The sequence below is a fragment of the Oryzias latipes genome, chromosome 5 (assembly GCF_053564925.1).
Source record: "Oryzias latipes strain Hd-rR chromosome 5, Olatipes_Hd-rR_3.1".
Lineage (NCBI taxonomy): Eukaryota > Metazoa > Chordata > Actinopteri > Beloniformes > Adrianichthyidae > Oryzias > Oryzias latipes.
The window spans coordinates 18,875,271-18,898,250 of NC_136241.1; the positions used below are offsets into that span (position 1 = coordinate 18,875,271).

The 22,980-nt window shown below is 38.8% G+C and overlaps 1 protein-coding gene across 50 annotated transcripts in view; it reads left to right on the forward strand.

Annotated features, from left to right (window-relative positions):
* Window positions 1-22,980, forward strand: part of magi1b (membrane associated guanylate kinase, WW and PDZ domain containing 1b) — a 118,909-nt gene that overhangs the window by 49,755 nt on the left and 46,174 nt on the right. For 9 of the 50 annotated variants that reach the window (XM_078947354.1, XM_078947356.1, XM_078947359.1 and 6 more), the window contains exon 1: window positions 7,028-7,389. The exons of 37 other annotated variants lie outside the window; for them this stretch is intronic. The gene's annotated coding sequence lies outside the window, so the exon portion shown is untranslated. Of the gene's footprint in view, window positions 1-3,277; window positions 3,428-7,026; window positions 7,390-22,980 lie in introns of those variants that run through there. 4 more of the 50 variants (XM_078947374.1, XM_078947357.1, XM_078947376.1 and 1 more) reach the window with 2 other exon arrangements.

Consider the following 22,980-nt stretch of genomic DNA (forward strand, 5'->3'; position numbering starts at 1 on the left):
AAATTGTTGTTTAAAAAATGTGTCTCAAAATTAGCAAGAATATTATTGAGGTCATCTAACGGTTGTTCTGTTGTAACATGTGTTGTAGACACATATTGATAAAAGTAATCATCTGTTGTTGTTGTTTTTTTTGTCTTTTTACATCACTCAAAAGAGCTTACACCGATTTTATACTGTTTTGTATAGTCTCTTATTACTCCCTATGCCATTTGTTTTGAATACTCTTTAGAACTAGGGGTATAACAAATAATTGACTTAATTGATGAATCAATGAATCAGTTGCTAACTGAATCAACCTATACCATTATGAAATCTTTTCAAAATGAAACAAATCCATTAGATCAATATTGTAAAATACCATTTAGATTGATTGAGGCAATGTAGGTTTATTTTACTATTACATAAAAACGACAGTGTCATCACAGACACGTGATGGCAGCAAAACATGATCAATCCATCATTACAGTCCAATGTGTGGAAACACTGAATTTTACAAAAACATATAACCACACAATGTGGTAGAATGTTCTTATAATGTTCCCTTTGTATATTATTTTGATGTGGAAAAGCAGTAGGCTGAACTTTATGAAACTAAAATGTGAATGGATTTGCCATTAACTCTTACTTGTTTGTTTAAACACATAATTTAGACTTAATTATCTTGCAAGAAATTCAAGGAATCTGGACCACTTTACCTGCACTAATCAGTACCCAGATATTTATCTCTGAGTCACACTGGTGGAATTTTTGGCTAGAGAAGTCCTGTATTGATTTTAGGTCCATGAATTTGAGCGATCAAATTGAACTAATATCGACTACGCAGCAACCACAAATTATTATCAATCGAATCAAATCGTTGTTAAAATGAATCGATACACCCCCATTTAAAACATAATTAACTTTACATTAGACTTTAACATTACGGTAATTGTATGGTAATTATACCACCTACTATATACCTGAAGGAGCTATGATCATGTAACTTTAATGCATGAGCTCTTTTGACAGACAGTTGGGTTCTTTGGAGTTCCTGCCTATCAGTAATGGTATGGTAGAAAACAGTTTGAGAGCTGTTAGAAATGTGTTTGTTCTGTGCAAGCCATGCAAATGTCAAACATACCTATGCTCAATGCAGTCTTGTGATTTCGACTTATTTTAACCAGACTCTTAAAAGCTTTTTATTGCCTCACAGCATCTTAACAGACTTATCTTGGTCAAGTTCGGGTATTAAGCAAAACCTTTTTAAATTGATAGATCTGCCTGATGCTTCCAGTTCTTTGTTGATGAAGCAAAGGATTTGCATTTTCTTAAGAATTTTTTTTTCCTCCAACCTATTTGTATTGACAATGAGAGGGTGTAGGCTGTCATGATCTTGCCATGCCGGTTTACTGAACACACAAAGTTTCTTTTACATCACAAACAGGTGATCACATTTCTTTCTAACATCTCTCGATGAAATATCTCACTCTAAAAACAACAGAATATTCGGCAAGAATTGGAGAGACGTGCAGTAGTTCTTTGTTGGATTATACAGAGGTGACCTCCTCACCCATTCTGGCTTTCAGCTTTTTGTATTGGTCAGTGAGTATTTGCACATTCATCTAAAAACGTATAATGCAGAGAAAAATTGAAACTCTGGTTTACAAGTCGGAACACAGAGAAAAGGCTTCACACTACATGCGCAGTACACTCAAAAGCAAACAAATAAGCTCAAATGTAAAATGTGTTTTTTTCTTCTTCTTCCAAACTACTTAATTTTGACATTCTAAACCAAAAGTAACTACTTTAATGTTTTACACGACAAGAGATGCTATATTATTTGTAAGATAAGAGGGTTTCATTTTGGGGCATTAAACACTTAATATAAAAGTAGCATAAGTAGTTCTTCTTTGCCTACTTGGTCAATCCTGTTTGAGTGTTTTGTTGAAGTTCTGGTGTTTTGTCCTACAGACGTATGCTACTTTTTCTTTTTCTAAAATCTTTAAAAAAGCTGGAGAAACATGTTTTTGTTTCAATGAAAATTTTGTTTCAACAGGTATTTAGAGTGATTAAACTTTTATTGTTTGGGGGGAGGGTGTCCCTATAGGTAGGGTCTTGGATTGCATTGGAGGAAGAGCATAAATAATACTTGTCTGGATCTAGTTGAACAACTGGCATGTCTGAAAGGATAGAGCAGGCGGTGTACTGGTTTCTGAAAAGTTAAAGTCCCACTCCGAAGATCTTTTGATCTATTTTAAAAGCGTTCCTTGTGGTCTTTCAGTCATGTTTATGCTGTTTTTAGCCACAATCAAAAAATCAAGGATGTAAGACGGCGTTTATTTCCCATCATCTCTTTGTTTGCACACACTCCCACTGCCTTACAGCCAATCACACCCCCAAACCAACATTACCAGTCCAACAAAAATGGCTATCGATGTTGGAGCTATCCAGTCGTACAGTTTTTTACCAGAAGCCAGCCTGGATGAGAAAAATGAAGACGTACTTGGATCTATTTGTCTGCAAGTGAATTAATCAGAATGGAGTGGAGCAGGGAGGGTGTGGTCTGCCGATTGGAGCTTCTACATGGCAACTAGAAGCTTTCGTAAATGTTTTTTTTCTTTGTCTGCTCTTGATTCACACCGATTTTAATATATACATATTTAGGAATGCAGTTTTAAACTTAGTTGTCTTTATTTATCTCTTCTATAATGAGGGAACGCTGCAGGAACATGTTCAAAACACCAAAGACCGGATTTTCATCAGAGTGGGTCTTTAAGTAATGCTTGGAGTTGTTCAATGTCTGTTTGTTCTCGACTTTGACCAAAGTGACTCTTGGATACCGAGCAGAGGCAGTACATTGTCAAATATTCACTTGCTCAGTCCTTCGTTTTGGTGGTTTTAAAATCCAAAAATGTGGTTTTGCTAATGAATAGTGTAATTGATCAATAATTTTTGTTTATACAGCACTTTACATGTACATATTGGTGTTTTACATGCCTCAACAAGATTTCAAACACACAAACACTGAACAGAGATGATAAAAATATATATCAAATAATAGAGGAGAGAGAATGAATTGTAAATATGTTGTACTGAAACAGTGCCATCCTGCTTTGTCGCTCCCGTCCTCCCCCATCTGCTGAGGCATTTACTTACTTGCCTCATGGTCACCCCATTCACACGTTCAGCATTTCCATTTTCCCAGCCCTAACCCCCCCCTCCATGGCTCATGACACCATAGCCTCCTGTCATCCTCTGCCTCCGCTGCTCCCTCTTTCCCTTACGAGCAGTCTTTGTCTTCCTCTCATTTTTCCTGCCAGTTGACAGCGATCGTCTGACGCGCAGGAAGAGGTGGGAAGGATTTCTCTGTTGGGTTTTTACCTGGTGTTAAAGCTCACCATTCAGTGTCCGCAGCCTTGAAAACTAGACTGGTCGCTCCTGCATCAAGGCAAGTAGCGGCATTGCATAGTGATGTGTTTTTTCTTTCATCGTCTGTTTTAACTGCTCGGGTTTGCAGAAGCCCGCTTTCACGTGCCATCATTTACGAGGCTGGCAGTGCAGACGATTGGACGACCTGTATATAGGCTAAGAGGACGCCTCAGAGGGAGGTGGGGGCTGAAGCTGCAGGGATCGTGATGGGGGTGGGGTGGGGTTTGGATGTGGGAAGGGGGGAGAGAAGGGGGATGGGCATCGTGCTGAAAGGGTGACACTGTGCAAGAATGGGGGAAGAAAAAAAAAAGGTAGAGGGAAACTCACTTAAATCAACGCTTATTCAGCTCACCAGTCGAGCTGATAGAAAAAATCTGCATGAACTGGACTCGCTGGCGCCGACTGATGTGAACACGTTTGTGTCCATTGACTGTGAAAACAAAAGCTGCCATTCTGGTTCATGGCAGCTATAAATCCCACAGACAGATTACATTGTGATAACTGAACCAAACTCTGTTATCAACTAAAAACAGAAACAGGTAAAAATATCATTTATAGCAAATAGCTTAATATTTTGACTTGACTTCATCTTTTTTACTCCGTTACCTGTTTTGAAGTTTTGCCATCTTTAAGCAGCAGCAGCTGTGGTGTGATACAACTTCTTTAGTTTTAAGGATTCAGAGGATTCAAAGGGGTTTATTGTCATATATACAGTAGGGAAACTGGTTTCACTGTGCAATGAGATGTTTAATAAGGGTAAGATATTTACAGGATATCTGAAACATTCACACTAAATATAAAATATAACTATGTAATAAATGACTAAACTTATATGGAAATTCAGCTGAGAATAACCGTGCAGTAGAGACTTTTGCGAGAAAACACCGAGACACACTTGGATGTTGAAGATTAAGATGCAAGAACAGTAATAATAAACAATGAGTATGTGCAAAGGTGCTTTTTGTTGTTTCAAAGTCCTGTCAGCTGTTAAGAAGTCTGATGGCAGAGGGAATGAAAGAGCAACAGTTAATTTATTCCTCTCCACCCTTTTGTGACTTGTGTGATGCTATGGGGTTGAGCAATTCAAATTTCAATTCAATTCAGTTCAATATTTCCAGAATTGCTGCTGGGTTATTATGCTAGACATGACACTCAAGTGTTTGTAGACGGTAAACAACACAAAGGAAAAAACAAACCGCAGGGAAATGACTAGATCTGTCATTTGAAATGGAACACATAAGGAAATATATCACCACATACAGATTCCATTTACAAATTTATTTACTTATCTGATAAATATTTTCCAATTTTTTTCTGGTAAAAATACTATTTTGCCATAAAATATGGAGACCCAGCAGAAATAAAGAAGTTCTTTTGTTTATGATAAACTGTCGAGCCAAAAAATGGAAAAAAAAACAAACAAACTTTTTCTGACACAAAGTTTATAATAGTCCATGTGACAGAAAGCTGGGTAAAGAGGTGTTGTGTCTGACATAAAGTCACATTAAGTGACCCAAGGCACCACAAAGCTTCGCCCCTACAAAACCCAACATACTCTCACAAATCCCTGGAACTTAAGCTACATACTAACCTGGCATGTGTGGCATGTTCAAGAACACACTGAACGCGCTTTTAGCATATGGTGTTCCTGGAAGTTTGTCGCTACCTGACTGTAAGCACATGTACTTACAGTTAGAAGAGGCTTTGTCCCAAAAGTTGTAGTGGAGCAAATCATTTGAATCTTGATCTTGGTTTAACTTTCAGCACGGGTTCAAGTGCTGCACATTTTGTACGTAGAGCCCAAAAACAGACTTCAAATTTGCATGGCAACACATGAACAGGAGAGTTTTGAATGCGGTAGCACGAAACACGCATATACACATGTTTACATAGACTTTTCATTGGAAGCGGTCACACGATTGCGCTCTTCTGAGCTCGGTGTGAATGTAGAATCAACTGTTATTAAACAAATAAAAATGTAGTAAAATATTAAAATACTAATACTTAAAAATACAGACGCGAGTCTGTTTGCGTTCGGCGGCTGTTTGCACTACATCTCCCATGATGCATTCGGTTAAAGTCACAGCGTCTCAGCGCACAATGAGTCTTCCTATGACGTCTTGAAACAACAACGAACACACATCAAACAGTTTTTAAATCTTTTAACTTTTATTACATCTTTTAGAAAAAACAGCTGCAACTTCCAGCTTTTTCTGCCAGAATTATCATAAAAATGTATGAGATGTATGAGAAGAGGCTGTAGATCAATACAGAAGATGAGTTTCTCCTTTTTTTATTTTTGGATGCTGGTGTGCCGCGGGATTTTTGATAAGGTTAAAGTGTGCCGTGGCTCAAAAAAGGTTGAAAAACACTGATCTAGAGGACACAGAAATAGAGAAGAGATTGATCCATTTGTAACATTAGCAAAAATGTATCACACTTTAAAGTGTAGCCTTGCTGACGTTAAAGTGTTTATGGTAGTTGGGGAATTCCAATTGGTGACAGTGTATATATCTCTTCCACCAAGATTAATTGATTGAAATGGTATTTGCTCAATTCAACTAATTGATGTTATGCTTTTTTTGTCACGCAAAGACATTACAGATTAAATAATTTTCAGATTCAGATTGGACGATTGAATGCTAAGTAGGTAGTATTAAAAGATAGGTTGACGCAGTCAATATGTTATTTCATCTTAAACAGTTTTTGATGCTACATTATTACTTGTGACAAAATCAAATTGGTCTCATTTTTCTATAACAATGTTTAGCCACATACGTTAGTATACAATTTAAAATATTTGTGTCAAGTTTGGCACCTGAAAATTGTCATTGGAGTTCCCAGGACAATGTTTCAAAGTATATTAATGATTTGACACCAAAATCAAAGTTGTTTAGTCTTTTTTTTTTTAAACTCAAATTCATGGTTTAGATTTGTTAAGAAAATAATAGAGAAAAGAACTATATCAAAGTTTATAAATGTTTGTTATTTCTTTGTGAGTCATGATAGCAACCACCCAAAACTGAAGCAATGCTATATGCTGAAATGCTTGAGTATCACACATGGCCTTTGACCCTGCACCCAGTTGCATCTTTTCCTCCCCCCCAACCCCTTTCTTCTGGCTACCAAGCATGGAAAATGAGCCTTTTTGCAGGGATGTATCATGTCTTTTTCTACATTTTTATCAAAACAGCCCCATACAATTATGTGTTGGAGTTTGCACTTTCTTAACAGCATCTTATTTCTTGACTTTGCTTTTCTTCGATGAAATTTTGTTGAGCTTATTGGGTGTTTTAATGTGTTTTAGACATGCAAATATATGCCGCTCCCATCTCACTCACCCAGTTCATTCTTTCAAACTCATCCCTCCTCTCTGCTCTCAAAATGTTTTTGAATAGTCTGTGTTGCAACAAAGTTTCCTCCTCTGACTCCTGTCCTCTTGACATGTTGGTCAAGAGGGGAATTGATATGAACTCAGTTAAATGTCCATCTCTGAGTCTGAAAGAGCATTTGTGCTTAAGACAGAAAAAAACAGAGGTGCCATTAGGATCTGTGAGAAAAAGGGGCTGAAAAAAAGGGGGGTAAAGGTCCTAAAGAAAAGGAGGGAGTTAGATGGTTTGGGGGAGGTGGGCGGGTAAATGTGGGTGCCTCGGAAACTGGAGGTAGCGGGGCTCAGTCACCGAGTGAGAGGCAGCAGATTAGCATCGGTGAGTGTGGATATGAGACGGAGTGCGTTGTAAGCCAGTGTGTGGATGCTGCTTAGCTTAGCCTTGGTTAGCTTAGCATCATCAAGCCAAATCTGGACAGAGGATAGACAGAAGAGGAAGGTGGAGGGGAGAAGGAGCTGTAAACCTGCCTTCTTTTTTTCTTCCACTCATTTACATCAGTTGGATCCCCCCCCCCTCGTTTCCTGTCGACTGGGTGTTGTTCTGTGTGCTGGGGGGAAAGGAGCAGAAGCCCCTCACACGCTTTCTGACTGAGGTATTTTGTTTTTGTGTTTGATTTGCAAAGGGAACACTGCTGTGATTTTATGCTGGGGGGGGGGAGCTGGGATGGAGGGAGATGGAGAGGCGGGCGGCGAGGATGGCTGTGCATCAGGCGGAAGGTATCAGGAGCAGAGCGAGGCAGACGAAGGCACATCGCTGGCAGTAATGGAGGCTGATGTGTTGTGGTCAAACGGAAGCTGTCTGTGTCTGTCTGTCTGCCTGTCTGCCTTGGGTTCGGTTGGAAGTGTGTCTGCCTGTGGCCCCCTTTATGTCTGAGTGTGGCTTCCCATGGGTGAATGCACGATCTGCGCGTTTCTGTAGCAAGAGCTTCAATTGTGTGTCAGCTGCATAAAGGCTGTGTGATCTGTTGACATGTATGATTGTATTGGAAGCCATTACCTCCAGCAGCAAACTGCTGTCTGTCTTGTGCGTCTTTGATGCTAAGCTTAGCTTCCTCCTCTTGATTTTTTTCCCCCAATTCTCCCTTTTTCTGTGCATTTATCCCGATTTTCTGGTTCGCCTTTTTTTATAGTTGATCTCAAATCTGGTTGACCCCCACCTCCCCACTACCATTACCTTCCATCTCCATCCATCCATCCATCCATCCATCCATTGCGACTCTCTGCCCACCCCTCTAAATGGATCATTTAAAAGCTTTTCTTTCCCCCTTCCATGAGGCTGTAGGTAACATTTAGCCTATGGTGCTTTTTTATGGTGGAATAAAAAGACAAAGGCCTGCTATGAGTGTATTGGAGTGTGTGTGTGAGGGGGGGGGGGTAGCATTTTCAGACAGCTTTCTGGTTGATTTAGCTTCACTCTGCACTCTTGGCCTTTTAGGTTTTATGTTTTGTTTTTTTCATTCAAATCTCTGTTTTTTCTGCTTTTTTGGACTCTCTTGTCTCTGCCACTTCCTTTCTGTGAGGGAGTCAAGTAGAGCTTAAGGAATCAAAAATCACATACGGAGGAAAAATGGAGCACGGCACAAGTCTGAAGAAAGGCTTGTTTTTAATGTGATTGAGATGTGCGTGTTGTGAATGTGCATGTGTCGTCTCTCCTTTGCCAGCCTCTTCCAGCCAGCCAGAGAAATGAAAACAATCTCCCCTCACACAAAATAACTCCCATCTCCAAAGAGTCTGCACCAACCAATTACCCTTCAAAACCAAACGAAGCCCCCCTTTAGCATCGAACCTGGGCTCCAACATTTGTGGAAATGTTTTAAATTCAAGCGGGGCGGTTGAGGTGTCTGCTACACTAGATGAAGGGGCTGTATTTCCTCCTCTTCTCATAAGCAAACAAACAAAAGAAAACATCACAACCCAGCTAAAAGACAGAAATTTGAGAGCAAGAAAATGCTGGAACCTGTGCTGATGGTTGGATTAACCCTTTACTGGGACAGATGGCTGCCTCCCCCTGCTGCGCTGACAAACCCCAGCCACCCCTCCTGCATTCTCACACATGAGCGTGTCTGCCATGTATGTGTGCACGTCTTTCACCAAAAAAAATGGAGTGGCAGGCCTGCTGTGGCCAAGATGGTGGATGGATCTGTTTTGGTTTTGGAATGGTGACGGCAGTCTGCCACCCATACCCGCCTGTTTGTGTGAGCAATCATGCAGTTTGGTGTGCTTGGAAAAGGATGGGTTACTCTCGCAAAAGATTTGGCCAGCCTCACAAGACGGCATATTTTATTGTGGATTCTTAGAGAAAGGTTTTCTGTAAAAGCTTCTGCATAGCAGTCAGGCTTTAAACCATAGCCAAGATTTCCCAGGCAGACATAATCCATGATTCCTAGTGATCATCCACCAGCTATGTTGTGTTTTTGAGTAGCCACTTATTCCATCCAGGCAGATGCTCCATTAAACCCGATTTTTATTAAAAATGTATTAAAAATAAATCCACAAACCAATTTGTTTCCTAAATATTACCATTAAAATCCTGTTTAAAAAAAAAATCTATTCCTTGATAGACATTATTTTCCTTTTATATAACATCTTATATTGAATTAAAAGAAAATTTACGACCAGAATATAAGTTTTGCTAGTCTTTATAGGTAAAATAATGTTAAAGGTTAACTTTAATGATGCTTCAGAGAGATCTGGAGAGAAACATTAAGGTTAAAAGAGATGTTTTTTTTCTTGTCACTCTTTGGAAACAAGTAAAAGAACTTGAGGTTATGGAGTTCTCTTAAAATGAACTCCCCTAACCTCCTTTTGTGGACTCCAGAGGCTGATTCTTTCTGCTCAAAGCTTTATTTTCCATTGCAAGCATACCACTTTGGAAACACTCACTGTAGACCATCATGATTGAATAATAATGATTGTATCGAATGATTCTGATGACACAGAAGAATGCTGTGAGACTTCCAGAAAGCTTTGCTAAACTTATGGTTTTCTTACAGTAGATGCTTTCTTCTGAGTTGTTGTGCAAAATACTTAACTGAAAATATTTATGCAGTTGTTTGTCACATTGCAGAAGAATGTGTTGTTAGTCTGCCAGCCCACCAAGGAATAAAAGAAACAAAGAAAACATGAAACAGAGGCGTAAATGCAAACTAAGAAAGTCTTCATTGATCTCTGCTCCTACAGGCTGCAGGTTTGCTCACTATGGATGGCGGATAGAAGAATTTCAGACCACTATAGATAAAGTGCACCGGCCAAACAACAGTGATCCAAATTAAAGGTGTAACCACAAATAATAAATACCAAATACATTTAAGCTGTAGCCTACCAGTATTCCTGATCTGTGTACAGTTGCTGGCTGCAATGTCCTACAAATGCAGCTTTAGATTTCTTCCAGCTGGAGGTCTTCTATGAGGAGTTAGAGCAGGGGTCGGGAACCTATGGCTCGCGAGCCATATATGGCTCTTTTAATGATCACATGTGGCTCGCAGACAAATCTTTAATTATAGATTTTTTTTTTTTCATTAGACCAGTCCTTCTCGGGCGCGATGCGATGACAGAGGCGCGCAGTAGTAGCAGTGCTTAGAGAGAGAAATCTGCGCCAGCGCTATCAGTTACTATTATCTATTATTTCACAGAGTTTGTACCAGCTGGAAACCTGTGAATTGACGTGCCTAAAACTACGCGCTCCCGTCTCTGAGAAAGAGCGCGCAGATGCGGGGACGGGATGTGTGAGGGAGAAAGCAGAGGGTGGGGCTTAGGTGTTGTGGGGACAGGCAGGTGAATCGCGCAGGGATTGTAAAAACGTAAAACCCGCTGCCCGTCACTCACTGCAGCGTGTGAGTGTGTGTTTGGCTCCCCGTCTACATGTGATCAGTCTTTGTCACATCTACAGAACATTCAGACCTACGATGACGTTTAAAGTCTCAACGCCTGCATGAAGCAGAAACTCACCACGTATCAACCAGACTAGACCATCAGCAAAACTACCACGAGAAATACTCATCATTTATTAGCAACAGAATAACAATGTTATTAAAAACAATCCACAGACTTATTGTACTTTAAAAATGTTGAAATTAAATCAAATGCACACATTCATTTGTATATTTAGTTTTAAACATATTGTCACGGACTGAGTTGGATGGCTGTTGGGCCGCGTTGAAAGTTCTGGAGTTCATTGAACGCGTCAAGCAGAGATCTGATTGGCTCTCAGTTCTGTCGCTCAGCCTGTTGTTAGGTAGTTTGGACCAATGGGGTTCAGCTATGGGCCGAATAAGGGAAATGGGAGGGGCTGCAGCGGGAGCAGGTGAATATAAAGTTGGGAGAAGCGCTCTCGTGTCGGCGGGAGAGATTCAGGAGTTGCTGAATTAATTGAACGGCGTTTGTTGCGGTCTGCAGTAACCAGAATAAAGAACTTTAAAAGAGGTTAAGTCTCCGTGCCTCAGTGTGGGGAAGGGACACTACATTATTGTATGGCTCTTTCGAAATTACATTTCAAAATATGTGGCATTTATGGCTCTCTTGGCCAAAAAGGTTCCCGACCCCTGAGTTAGAGCATAGCCCAGCTTTGATCTGGTCAGTCGTAGCTGGATTTTCCTAACTTCAATGAGGAAAGTTTCTAAAGATACTAGAAGAAAAACACGACAGGTGTTGGTTGTTTACTGAGTATTCATAGCAACCTTAGCTCTGATATTCATAGAGACAGTTTAAAGCCTGACTTCCCTCTGAACTGCAGATTGAGAGCATTACAACGACTCTTCAGTCAGTTTGTGGCTCTGTGAGTAAGGGAGGACCTTCCAAAATCCTAAATGCAGTCTTCTCAAACCATCAGTTTTCAAAATCAGGTCAACTGTTGTTAGATCATATGTTAAGGAACCGTTTCTAAAGCTTTGTGATTATTTTTCAGTTAGTTTAAAGTTGAATGGAATTCTTTTAACTCCTTGTTTTAAGAAGGAGGGATAGTATCTTCAGAATATTTCACTTGGCATCAATTATACAGATGTCTTTTTTTTACCTTCTTATTCCAACACTTCCCATTTATATTTTTATATTTGCTTAACCTGACTAATTTTCCATGAACATTTCTCCCACAAATACTAGGGATGGACCTCAAAAGATTAAAATATTTAAGTCCTATAATTCATCCTACTTTAAAATAAAGAGTACTTTAACACTCGTTTAAATTAACTCTACTGTTTCCATTTAGCTACGATATGTATGTCAACTGTTTTTTGATTGTTGCAAATTTTTAAATAATTTATGATGTTTCAGCTGAATTTGTACAGGTGTTGTCAAAGATATATATATTTTTTTAAGATATGTTATAACACCTACAATTCCTCAGCTTAAGACACCCTTCAGAGTTCAAAACTGAAGGAATTATGGGACCACAGAACTTCTTTACAGACTTTCATAATAGGCTAGAATTCTTTTTTTATTTGTAAATGTTTAAAAATGTATTTTCTTGTGTATTTTCTAATAGCAGGCAATGAAAAAACATGAGTTTTCAAGTGGATTATCCTATTTCTAAACGGAAGATAAATCAGAAAATGTAATAACTTCATTTGAATTCGACTGGAACTTCATTCCCTTTTTTTCTTGGATATATATATTTTTTGGCAAAACTAAAAAGAAAAAGGTTAAATATTCAACTCTCAGTGATGAAGTATATCCTACTGATCCTTCTTTTCGTGGAGACCTGTGTTCAGTTCAGTGTTGTTTAAGGCTTAAGATTTTCACTAAAGTTGAATTATGGTATTTTGAAAAACTCTTCTGATGGTATAGCCGTAGAACTGGTAGATAACATGTTCCATATCTGTATTCTGTATGGGTTTTCACTTTCCTCATTTCATTCCATAATGCTCTAAGGTTTGTGATGAACACGTTTATCTAAACACTGAGAACTCGTTGCTTTTTCTGCCAGTTTGTATGGAAAATTCCCAAACTCATATGACAGCAGGAACAGAAGACATAGGTCTTCTTAATTAGGTCCTGCAGACAGTCTTAATGCGCACCTGTGTCTAAAAACAGATCTGAAAAGCTCAGGAGAAAAATAGATTATGAAATGAATTTGTAGAATAACAAACACTGATATATGTGATTTTTTTTTTCTCTCTCACATACTGTAGATGTATGACAGATAGACATTTTTACATTGTATGTAAAGTGACACTTTTCAGTCAATATCTGTCTATTATTTCAAGTGGGGTTTGTTAAAAATTTGTTGTTTTTGCCCTTCAAAGAACCCGTTGTTAAATTTTCCAGCTAAACCGAAGTGCTGCTCCATTACCACTCTGTACATAGAATTGAAGGTAAAACACTTTGCTGTTTTGTCCTTTTAACAGGTCCACATTTAAATATAATAGGCAGTAAGAAGCCAAGGCCAGTCTTTTACACTTTTTATACTTAATCTTGTAATGATGCAAATTATGCCCCCGCCCGAGATATTAACACAATTATTCAGCGTTTTTATTTTATTTAATTTTTTTAAGATTCCTAGTTGATTCAGCATTTAAAGCTTTTGCAGCTGATTGTCAGCAATTCAGAAATGCATATGAGATTAACTGCATTTTTCTGCTTTATTGCTGAAAAGGGTTACTTCTAACGGGGTTCAACAATAAAAGCAGGTTACATTGTGTCAGATAGACATGGCATGGTGCAGCGGTATGGCGGTCGGCCCATGATCGTAAGGTTTCAGGTTCGATTCCCGCCTTGTGCGCCATTGAGTCGAAGTGTCCCTGGACAAGACACTGAACCCCACCTTGCCTCTGGTGGCCTCTGCTTGTGTTTGGCAGCGGAGCAGCCACCAGTGTGTGAATGTGTGTGTGACTGGGTGAATGGGTCTGTGACTGTAGAGCGCTTTGGGCCTTGTAGGTAGAAAAAGCACTAAATAAGTATACACCATTTACCATTTGCAGCATGTGAAAAAGCAGAAGAACATCCATAAATAAAATAAAAAGATCATTCTAACATTGTTTTTAGCAAAATGACAGTGTTTAGAAATCCTTTTTTATAATCAAATATTCAAGGAAATATTTAATATATTTGTTTTGGAGGATGGGTTTGTTACGTTTTTTTGTAAGAATGCTAGATTAGTCCGTAACTTCAGTGCTTACAGACATTAAAGTAAACCTGAGTAAACCACAGAGAGAAGATGGAGAAGTGTGGTATTAACCTTCTTTTAAGAAATGGGAATTAAAAACGCTTTCAGATTGAAAGGGGAAGTGTCTGGCATTGAACAAGCAGCAGTCAGATTGCAATGAACAAGATGAATGTTCAGCACAGAATGGAGTGATGGAGAAAGCTTCAGATTATTGCGTCTGTAAAGGTTTGCAGAGAAAAGTTGTGTAATGAATAAATAAATTGCTATTATTGTCATTTGAACTAGTATGAGTATAGTAGTAGTAGTAGTAGTAGTATTTGAACATGTATGAGTCCAACAAAATTGCTCTTTTCTAGACACAAAGAACAGGAGGGCAGGAAGAAAATTCCAAATAATTATTTTTAATTTGTGTCATCCCACACAAAATTTACCCAGAGACATCGCACGGATATGGATTTATTGTCCAAAGCTCAGGAACGCCTCCTGTCCAGAATGACCTGTATGGCAGCACAGAAACACCATAAGCATAACTGTCTCTATTAATAGAACAATCATGATAATGAATCATTGCCAGACACATTTATGATGGCCTACTTTTTATCCAAGGTACCGATCACTCCATCATAATGAAATGTTAATAAGTCATATTTATGTTTTTCCCTCCTGCTGTTGGCAGTCATGACTCCTAACATAATTAAAACTCCACTGTCTGTGTTTTGGCGTTTTCCTTCTCCTGCTGGATGTTATTTCTCTGAAATGTCAATTGTTTTTCTGTAGGTAATCTCTGAAATCTGTAAAGTCACTTCTATGACTGAACTGTGTTTTAGGAACCTTTCAAGCTTGATATCAAACCTTAAAATTCCAAATTAAGATGTAATTACAAAATGAGTCTTTTTTTGGCTTTTTGTACTTCAAAAAAATTGGTATAAACTAACTGAGTTGCGTCCGTCAAGCGTGTTTGATAGGTCAGCTTTATCTAGACTGCAGTATTATTGCATTCAGGTACTTCACTTTTTCATTCATTCATTTCTCAACTTTTTTATGTGTGCTATCATCCCCTTTTTAAATTCAAAATAAGATTCAACCTAAAACTACAGATTTTTTAAATGTTCATTAATATTTTATTTAAAAAATGTCTGCATGTTTTTAAAGAAATACTGCAATACAGTGTTTTTTTTTCTTTTTTCGAAAGAAAACCCAATGATGAGTGTTTTATTACTGTTGAGACATTTGTATGGAAATTTTCATTTTATAATGAAAAAGAAATTACCAAGTTCCACCGCTAATATTACAGATAAGGTATAGCCAGGTGTTGACAAAAAGCAGGATAAATTTTAAACGGAAGAACACTTTTGGGATTCCTTAGCGGTAGCAGAAACAATATTTTCAGCAACTAAGGAAAAGCATGGTGTTGGAAATGTACTACTCTTCTTTTCGTAGTATATCGTTGTTGCATAGCTTGGCTGGGGGTGCAACTTATACTCAAGTGCGACTTGTGATTTTTAGATAAATGGTAAAAGCTGCTAAAGGGCACTTAAGGTGTACGCATCAGTATTTGCTACCAACATCAATGCAGAAGAAGAAGCACTGCTCAGTCTTATGCCAGGCTTGGTGGAGTTGTTCCAAAGTGAGACAGAGGATGAAGAATTCAATGGATGTAGTGATTTGAAGTGGTATAGAGTTGACTTATTAGCATGTTTTTATGCTATGATTATCTTTGCAATTGTTCATCTTTTGCCCTTTTATACTACAGTCCTCCTATGTTTTATGAAGCTAAATAAGCATCAATGATTTACGGTCCCATATATTGTTAAATAAATGTATCCCAAAAGTGCGACTTATATACGATTTTTTTTTTTCTACACTGACCAAAAATATAAACGCAACTCTCTTGTTATTGCTCACATTTTTTATGGGATGAACTCAAAGATGTGAAACATTTTCCACATACACAAAACAACTAGTTCTCTGAAATATTGTTCACAAATCTGTCTAAATCTGTGATAGTGAGCACTTCTCCTTTGCCAAGACAATCCATCCCACCTTACAGGTGTGCAAAATCAAGATGCTGATTAGACAGCATGATTATTGCACAGGTGTGCCTTAGACTGGCCACAAGAAAAGGCCACACTGAAATCTTCAGTTTTGTTTTATTGAGGGGGTCAGGGGACTCAGACAACCAGTCAGTATCTGGTGTGACCACCATTTGCCTCATGAAGTGCGACACATCTCCTTCGCATAGAGTTGATCAGGTTGTCTATAGTGGCCTGTGGAATGTTGGTCCACTCTTCTTCAATGGCTGTGCGTAGTTGCTGGATATTGGAAGGAACTGGAACACGCTGTCGTATACGCCGATCCAGAGCATCCCAAACATGCTCAATGGGTGACATGTCTGGTGAGTATGCTGGCCATGCAAGAACTGGGATGTTTTCAGCTTCCAAGAATTGTGTACAGATCCTTGCAACATGGGGCCGTGCATTTTCATGCTGCAACATGAGGTGATGTTGTTGGATGTACGGCACAACAATGGGCACCAGGATCTCATCACGGTATCTCTGTGCATTCAAAATGCCATCAATGAATTGCACCTGTGTTCTTCGCCCATAACATATGTCTGCCCATACCATAACCCCACCACCACCATGGGCTACTCGATCCACAACATTGACATCAGAAAACCGCTCACCCACACGACGCTACACACGCTGTCTGCCATCTGCCCTGAACAGTGTAAAGCAGGATTCATCCGTGAAGAGAACACCTCTCCAACATGCCAGACGCCATCGCATGTGAGCGTTTGCCCACTCAAGTCGGTTACAACGACAAACTGGAGTGAGGTCGAGACCTCGATGAGGATGACGAGCATGCAGATGAGCTTCCCTGAGACGTTTTTTGACAGTTTGTGCAGAAATTCTGTGGTTATGCAAACCGATTGTTTCAGCAGCTGTCCGAGTGGCTGGTCTCAGATGATCTTGGAGGTGGACATGCTGGATGTGGAGGTCTTGGGCTGGTGTGGTTATTCGTGGTCTGCGGTTGTGAGGCCGGTTGGATGTGCTGCGAAATTCTCGGAAACGCCTTTGGAGACGGCTTATGGTGGAGAAACGGACATTCAATTCCCTAGCAACAGCTCTGGTGGACATTCCTGCTATCAGCATGCCAATTGCACGCTCCCTCAAAACTTGCGACATCTGTGGCATTGTGCTGTGTGATACAACTGAAGATTTCAAAGTGGCCTTTTCTTGTGGCCAGTCTAAGGCACACCTGTGCAATAATCATGCTGTCTAATCAGCATCTTGATATGGCACACCTGCGAGGTGGGATGGATTGTCTTGGCAAAGAAGTGCTCACTATCACAGATTTAGACAGATTTGTGAACAATATTTCAGAGAACTGGTTATTTTGTGTATGTGGAAAATGTTTCACATCTTTGAGTTCATACCATAAAAAATGGGAGCAATAACAAGAGTGTGGCGTTTATATTTTTGGTCAGCGTATATTGCCGTTATGTGTTTTCTTGGCTGCTTCAACTAATACTCTGGAGCGACTTGTAGTCTGAAAAATATAGTAGTTCTGCTTTTTGAGCATCTTTGTATTTTTAAGTTAGGATTTCTGAACCCACTTATTTAGAAACTGTCACAACAACATCTCTCTGTGGACTAAATGTAGAAACATAGACTAAAAAAAAAAATCCAAAAGCTAAGACTTCCGCTTAATATGTAGCTGATCCTCACAGATCTGAACCCATCTTTCCCGTGGGGAAAACGGGCTACACTTTGCGTTAAAAATACGATTATGGTCCAACCAAACCTGCAAAAAATCTATAATTTCTTTTTTTTCCAGTAATTGAGTGTAATATTTTTCTCAGTAAGCTAAAAGGGGACCTTTATATGAAATGAAATGTCATATTTTGATGTTTTTTTTCTTACTCTAATTCACAAAAATCTAAGGACAAACTTTTTTCAAGCACCAAGTAAAGTTTTAAACTGCAAAGCAGGAATGTGTACAAACTGTTTTGTCAGCAAAGCTTTTTCTGGGTTGGATGAACTTTAACCGAGCTACGAAAAAACCTCCTAACATCCTTCTTGTTGAAGATTATAGTCAATATGTACACTTCTTGGGGGTCACAAATTTTTAAACACCTTTCATAAATATTTTAATTGTGGGCCGAGGCTTCAGATGTGTTGATTTTATGATTGGAGGGGCACAGAGCTGCTAAGTATAACTCATTGCAGCTTTAGGGTTGTGTGTGTGTGTGTGTGTGTGTGTGTGTGTGTGTGTGTGTGTGTGTGTGTGTGTGTGTGTGTGTGTGTGTGTGTGTGTGTGTGTGTGTGTGTGTGTGTGCGCGTGTGTGTGTGTTAACCCAGTTGGTTTTGATTGCTTTGGTAGAATTGACAGGGACAAAGTGACACGGAAAAGGTGTTTTGGGCATCAAAGATGAGTAGTTTCCGATCCAAAAACTTGTTATTGTCAATCCTCTCATTATTTTCTCTTGTGTTTAAAATAATTAAAAACTTGTTTGTTCCATGTAGTCCAGGCATGGAACAAAAAAAAAAAAAAAAAACTATAAATGTGCACTACAGTGCTCTACCAGGACACCTGCTCAGCTCCAAGCCATGAAGTCAAAGTTTTCGAAGAAGTGGAGCCCAGTTGTCCTTGTGAAGGGAATCAAATGTAGGTCACGGCTCAAATGCTAGGCCAGGCCTGGGGAAAGGAGCGCCCAGGGTGCACTGCTGCTTTGGGGGATTGCTGGTGTTGGAAATAAACTGATTTTTCACACATGGGTATTTTTAGAAGTTGGGTTGTGACTGAGTGCATGCTTCCATGTCTGTCCGCTGTGAATTGTTGCCATTAAAGATGATAGGTTTTTCATACCTTTCATATTGTGTCTTGCTTTGCCTCCACCAATATAAGCAATTATTGTCAGTTTGTCAGGCCACCAGAGGGCCAGACACTCCCTTAAAATAGACTGCCATCAATGAAATATAGATGAGCTGCTTGGATTTGTCTGGAGCTAAGAGGCAGGAAAGTGACGATCATTCTACAATAAGCACATTGAAGCAATCCATTTTGTTTAAGTGTGTTTTAAACCTCAGCTGGTTTTCATTTTGAAACTGAACATAAAGATAGAAACTTGCTTTATTTTTGTCAGTACTATGCATGTTGGGAAGATCTAATTTTTTTTTTTTCCTCTTAAAACAGTAAAACAACATATATAGAAGTCAAGAAAATATGTGGACTGATTTAAAAATCTTGAGAAAAAATGTCAATTTCATATCTATAAAATCAGAAAAATGAAATGTCTTAATTTTAGACCTGTAACCGACAAATATTATGTATTTTCTGGAGTTGTGATGTTGACAAAGGCATGAACGGGAGCTTGTATCCAGTCTTGAACTTGAACCTAATGACGTTTCAGCTGGATGGCGAGGATAACTTTGCAGGTAAAAATCCCATTGGGAGTTGCATTGGTTGTCGTCATGATGATCCTACGGTAATTTGGTAATTTGTAAGAATTGAAGCGAAGCATTTGGTTTGATCCTCAGATCTGTGATTCTTTTAACTCCAGTTTTCTTTTAAGGAGGTATCAAGCTTGCCTTCAGGATTTTATTAAATGAGGAAAACAAAAACTGACCTTTATAAGTGTTTTTGGTTGCACATTGGTGTGTAGTCCTAAAATACATGGTTCATAATACAGATAAAATCAAAACAGCAAATCCCTGATATAAACTATTATGCTATGTTCACATCAAACACCTTTCTTGCAGCAATAGCGTCTAGTTTCAATGTTAAGTCACTGTAAAGGTGTGATCAGGGGTCCTCTGCTGCATTTTGGGAGTCTATTGCAGCATGGTGGTCTAGCGGCAGCACAGCACCCGAGGTGGTTGCAATGTATCCAGAGTTCAAAACTGATGAACAGTTTGTGCCACGCCAGCTTCGGCCTGTGACCTATTGATGATGTGATCAGCAGGTGCAGTCTAAAACACACACTGAGGAGAATTTGACCCCCCCCCCCTGAACTTTTAAGATTTTTATCTTATTTGTATTGAAATAATAATAAAAAAGTCCTCTAATTTTATTCTCTTTTTTTTAATTTTTTCCTTCCTCTGACTAATGCGGGACAGCAAGTCGTCATACTAGGTTATAGAGAGGCGGAAGTACCGCTGAAAGCGGCCGTCATTTAGGTTCAGCTCCTGCAACAGATGGTGAACATCACCTTACAGGCACAGTCTCTGAAATAGCTCATAAACCCAGACATGGAGACGTGTCTGGGTATGCGTATGCTTTTGTAGAGCTCATTAAAATAAATCAACCTTTGCCGGTAGCTCCTCCTGCACGTGTCTGGTGCGTCGAGTTTATGAACACATTTTTGGACAAGCGTTGAGCAGCAAATTCGGCGTGGATCAAAGAGAGGCCTCAGATTTGTCATGTGAATCACATTCGTGTGACTACTATAGCATTACGTACTATAGCAGGATTAATTAAAGAATATCTTCGTAGTCTTTGACAGATATTTTCAATGTAACTGCTGAAGTTGACCAAACTTTGAACATATTTGGAGACCTTTTTAAGCTTTTCCATTTTTTTTTAACGGTGTCTGTCATTGTCTGTCATTTCTTTTCCTCCCCACTAATTCTAATTGAATGCACTCATTAGCAAATGCTGCAAAGAAGTATATCTTTATTTGTGGGTCAATATTTTGTGTCATGTTGTAGAAAAAGGAATAATTGTCTACCAGTAGAACAGAAGTGACACTGTACCTTCTTTTAAAATCTTTTTATAACCACAAACAGCCTGATTTGTGGCTCTTTAGATTGGAAAGTGCTTCTTTTTTTCCAGGGCCACTTCCCTATTTAACTGTGATTGTTCATACATACGTGTCCATGTCACTTTGTACATAAAAAGGCATCAATGACCTTCTGTCTTCAACTGCTGCTGAAATTGATCGTGCGTTTTCTTTTCCAGAAGGTAAGGTGTGGTCATCACTGGTCGATTAGATATTTACTTCATTTAGAAGAGTGATCTCTTGAGGATGTATTCGCACCTGAAAGAAATGATTTCTATTTAAAGACACCCTTAAAATGGACGACTTTTTTATGTTCCTGCAGTACTTTTCTGTTTGCATATGAGCTCAAAACGCTGCTTGTAGTTTTGCTTGAAGCAATGCAGTTCAACTGTCAACTTTTTGAAGGAAGCAAAAATGAAAAGATTAACCTTTAGAATGTTGATGTGTGTCCACTCTAGGCTCAGAACAAAATACTTTGTTGGGTTCATTTTAAGTAGTGCCACTGTAGACAGGATGGGAGTTTGAACAATTCGAAAAGCTGGAGTCTGTATGTAAAGCAGGTCTGCTTCCCTCAACCAGATAGTTTTTCACTAGTATTAAAGGAAGTCACAGTGTCAGCTGTAGAAAAAATGTATATCTCAAATCCTAATATACTCCCATCAAGTAATTTTTTTTTCTTTTTTAATTTAGTTTCTAAAACTAAAAAGCTTTCAAAAAATCTAAAAGCGAAATCTTTTCCCTAGATGCTATTTATTAAGGTGTACATTAGTATTTATAATATTTTATTAACATGTCCTTCTGGTTTTGTAATCAAAAAATATTTCAATTAGAAAGATTATCAGCTGTCTGCAAACTGCGTATCCTGTAATATTACTTCAAGCAAAAAATATTTGTGACTAATAACATGCTGATCAGTTATTATAAACTGATTTATTTTACTGTTGAAACATTTTTTTTGTGTTTAGCAAAAATGACAGGCTTACTTAAATATTATTTGGCACAATTTTAATCGGAAATGGGGATGTTTTCTTTGTGAAGAATGCATCTTTTTTTTCCAATTTCAGGTCAATAAGTGTGCAAGTGCATGACTGACATTCACATACATGCCAGAAGATTACTTTATGGCATTCGGTATTTTTGTCAACCTTCTGCCGGATTGCCTGAGGTGGCCAAACTCTGTCCTTCCTCATTTATCCCCTTCATACCAATGAGAATCGACCATAAAAGAGAGGACAACTTAGTAAAAGACATGCACAAATCCAAGTATTTTGGTTTTTTCCTCTTGTGCACTTATAGAGTTTAGAGTATAGTTATAGAGTCTGTTTTGCAGCCAATACTTGTAGGCACTGCAGATTTTTAGGGGATTGCAGTTTCATTTTTTGATCATTAAAACCCGCTGTATGAATCTCGCAAAAATCATGCACAATTGCGTAGGATTGAAACAATAGTTGGGTATATAAACTACGTAAAATACACGTAAACTGCGTAATTCTCAGCAAACCAAAAGTTTTGAACAGCTCAAAACCGAGTTCACGTAAAGACCCATTGGACCAAACCATTGACGGACATCTGGGCACATTGACGAATGACGAACGCAAGAAACACTTGTGAATTACGTATATCACGCATGTATCATGGCCTTCAGATCGGCCGCCGTCCTGGTGGTTTCCCAGAAACCCTGTCTTATCTTCTGTTGATAACCCGGGTCAGGTGTGTTTAGCCAATAAGGAGCTTTAATGGTAGGTTGGTTGGAAAACATGTTGGTTTTGATAGAGGTCTGGGGGGGTGTCAGAAATTCTGGATTGGTTTAGGTTTTGTTGTTTGATCAATTCTATATTTTTTACTCTAAAGTCTCACTCTCTCTCATTTTCACCATGAAAAAAGGGTGGTCTTCATTGGAGATGCCTTCCGGTCCAACCGCCTTCCAAGAGTCTCAACCTGTTTTTTCCCCTCACTTTACTTCACAGCTCAGTCAATGGGGCTTTTGTGTTCAGGGAGTATTGAATCAGTTTAGCCTAGAGTGATAAACCTGTCCTTGTTATGGAAGTAAGCCAAGGCTGTGCTTTTCTAGCCTTTTTGGTACACTGGTCACAATTCCACCTCCAAACTGAGTTGGCTCAAGGGTTAGTTTTGTACTGGAGGTGAAGTGCGTGACTGAAGCCCAACTGAAGACTCTTTAAAGTTTGTATCTAGGAAAAATATTGAAGCTAACAAGTTACCTAACATACTTTAATTTTTTTTGGTGATTCAAGAATTTCAGACCAGGAATTCAACTATCTTTCCTGTTAGAAACAAATAAAA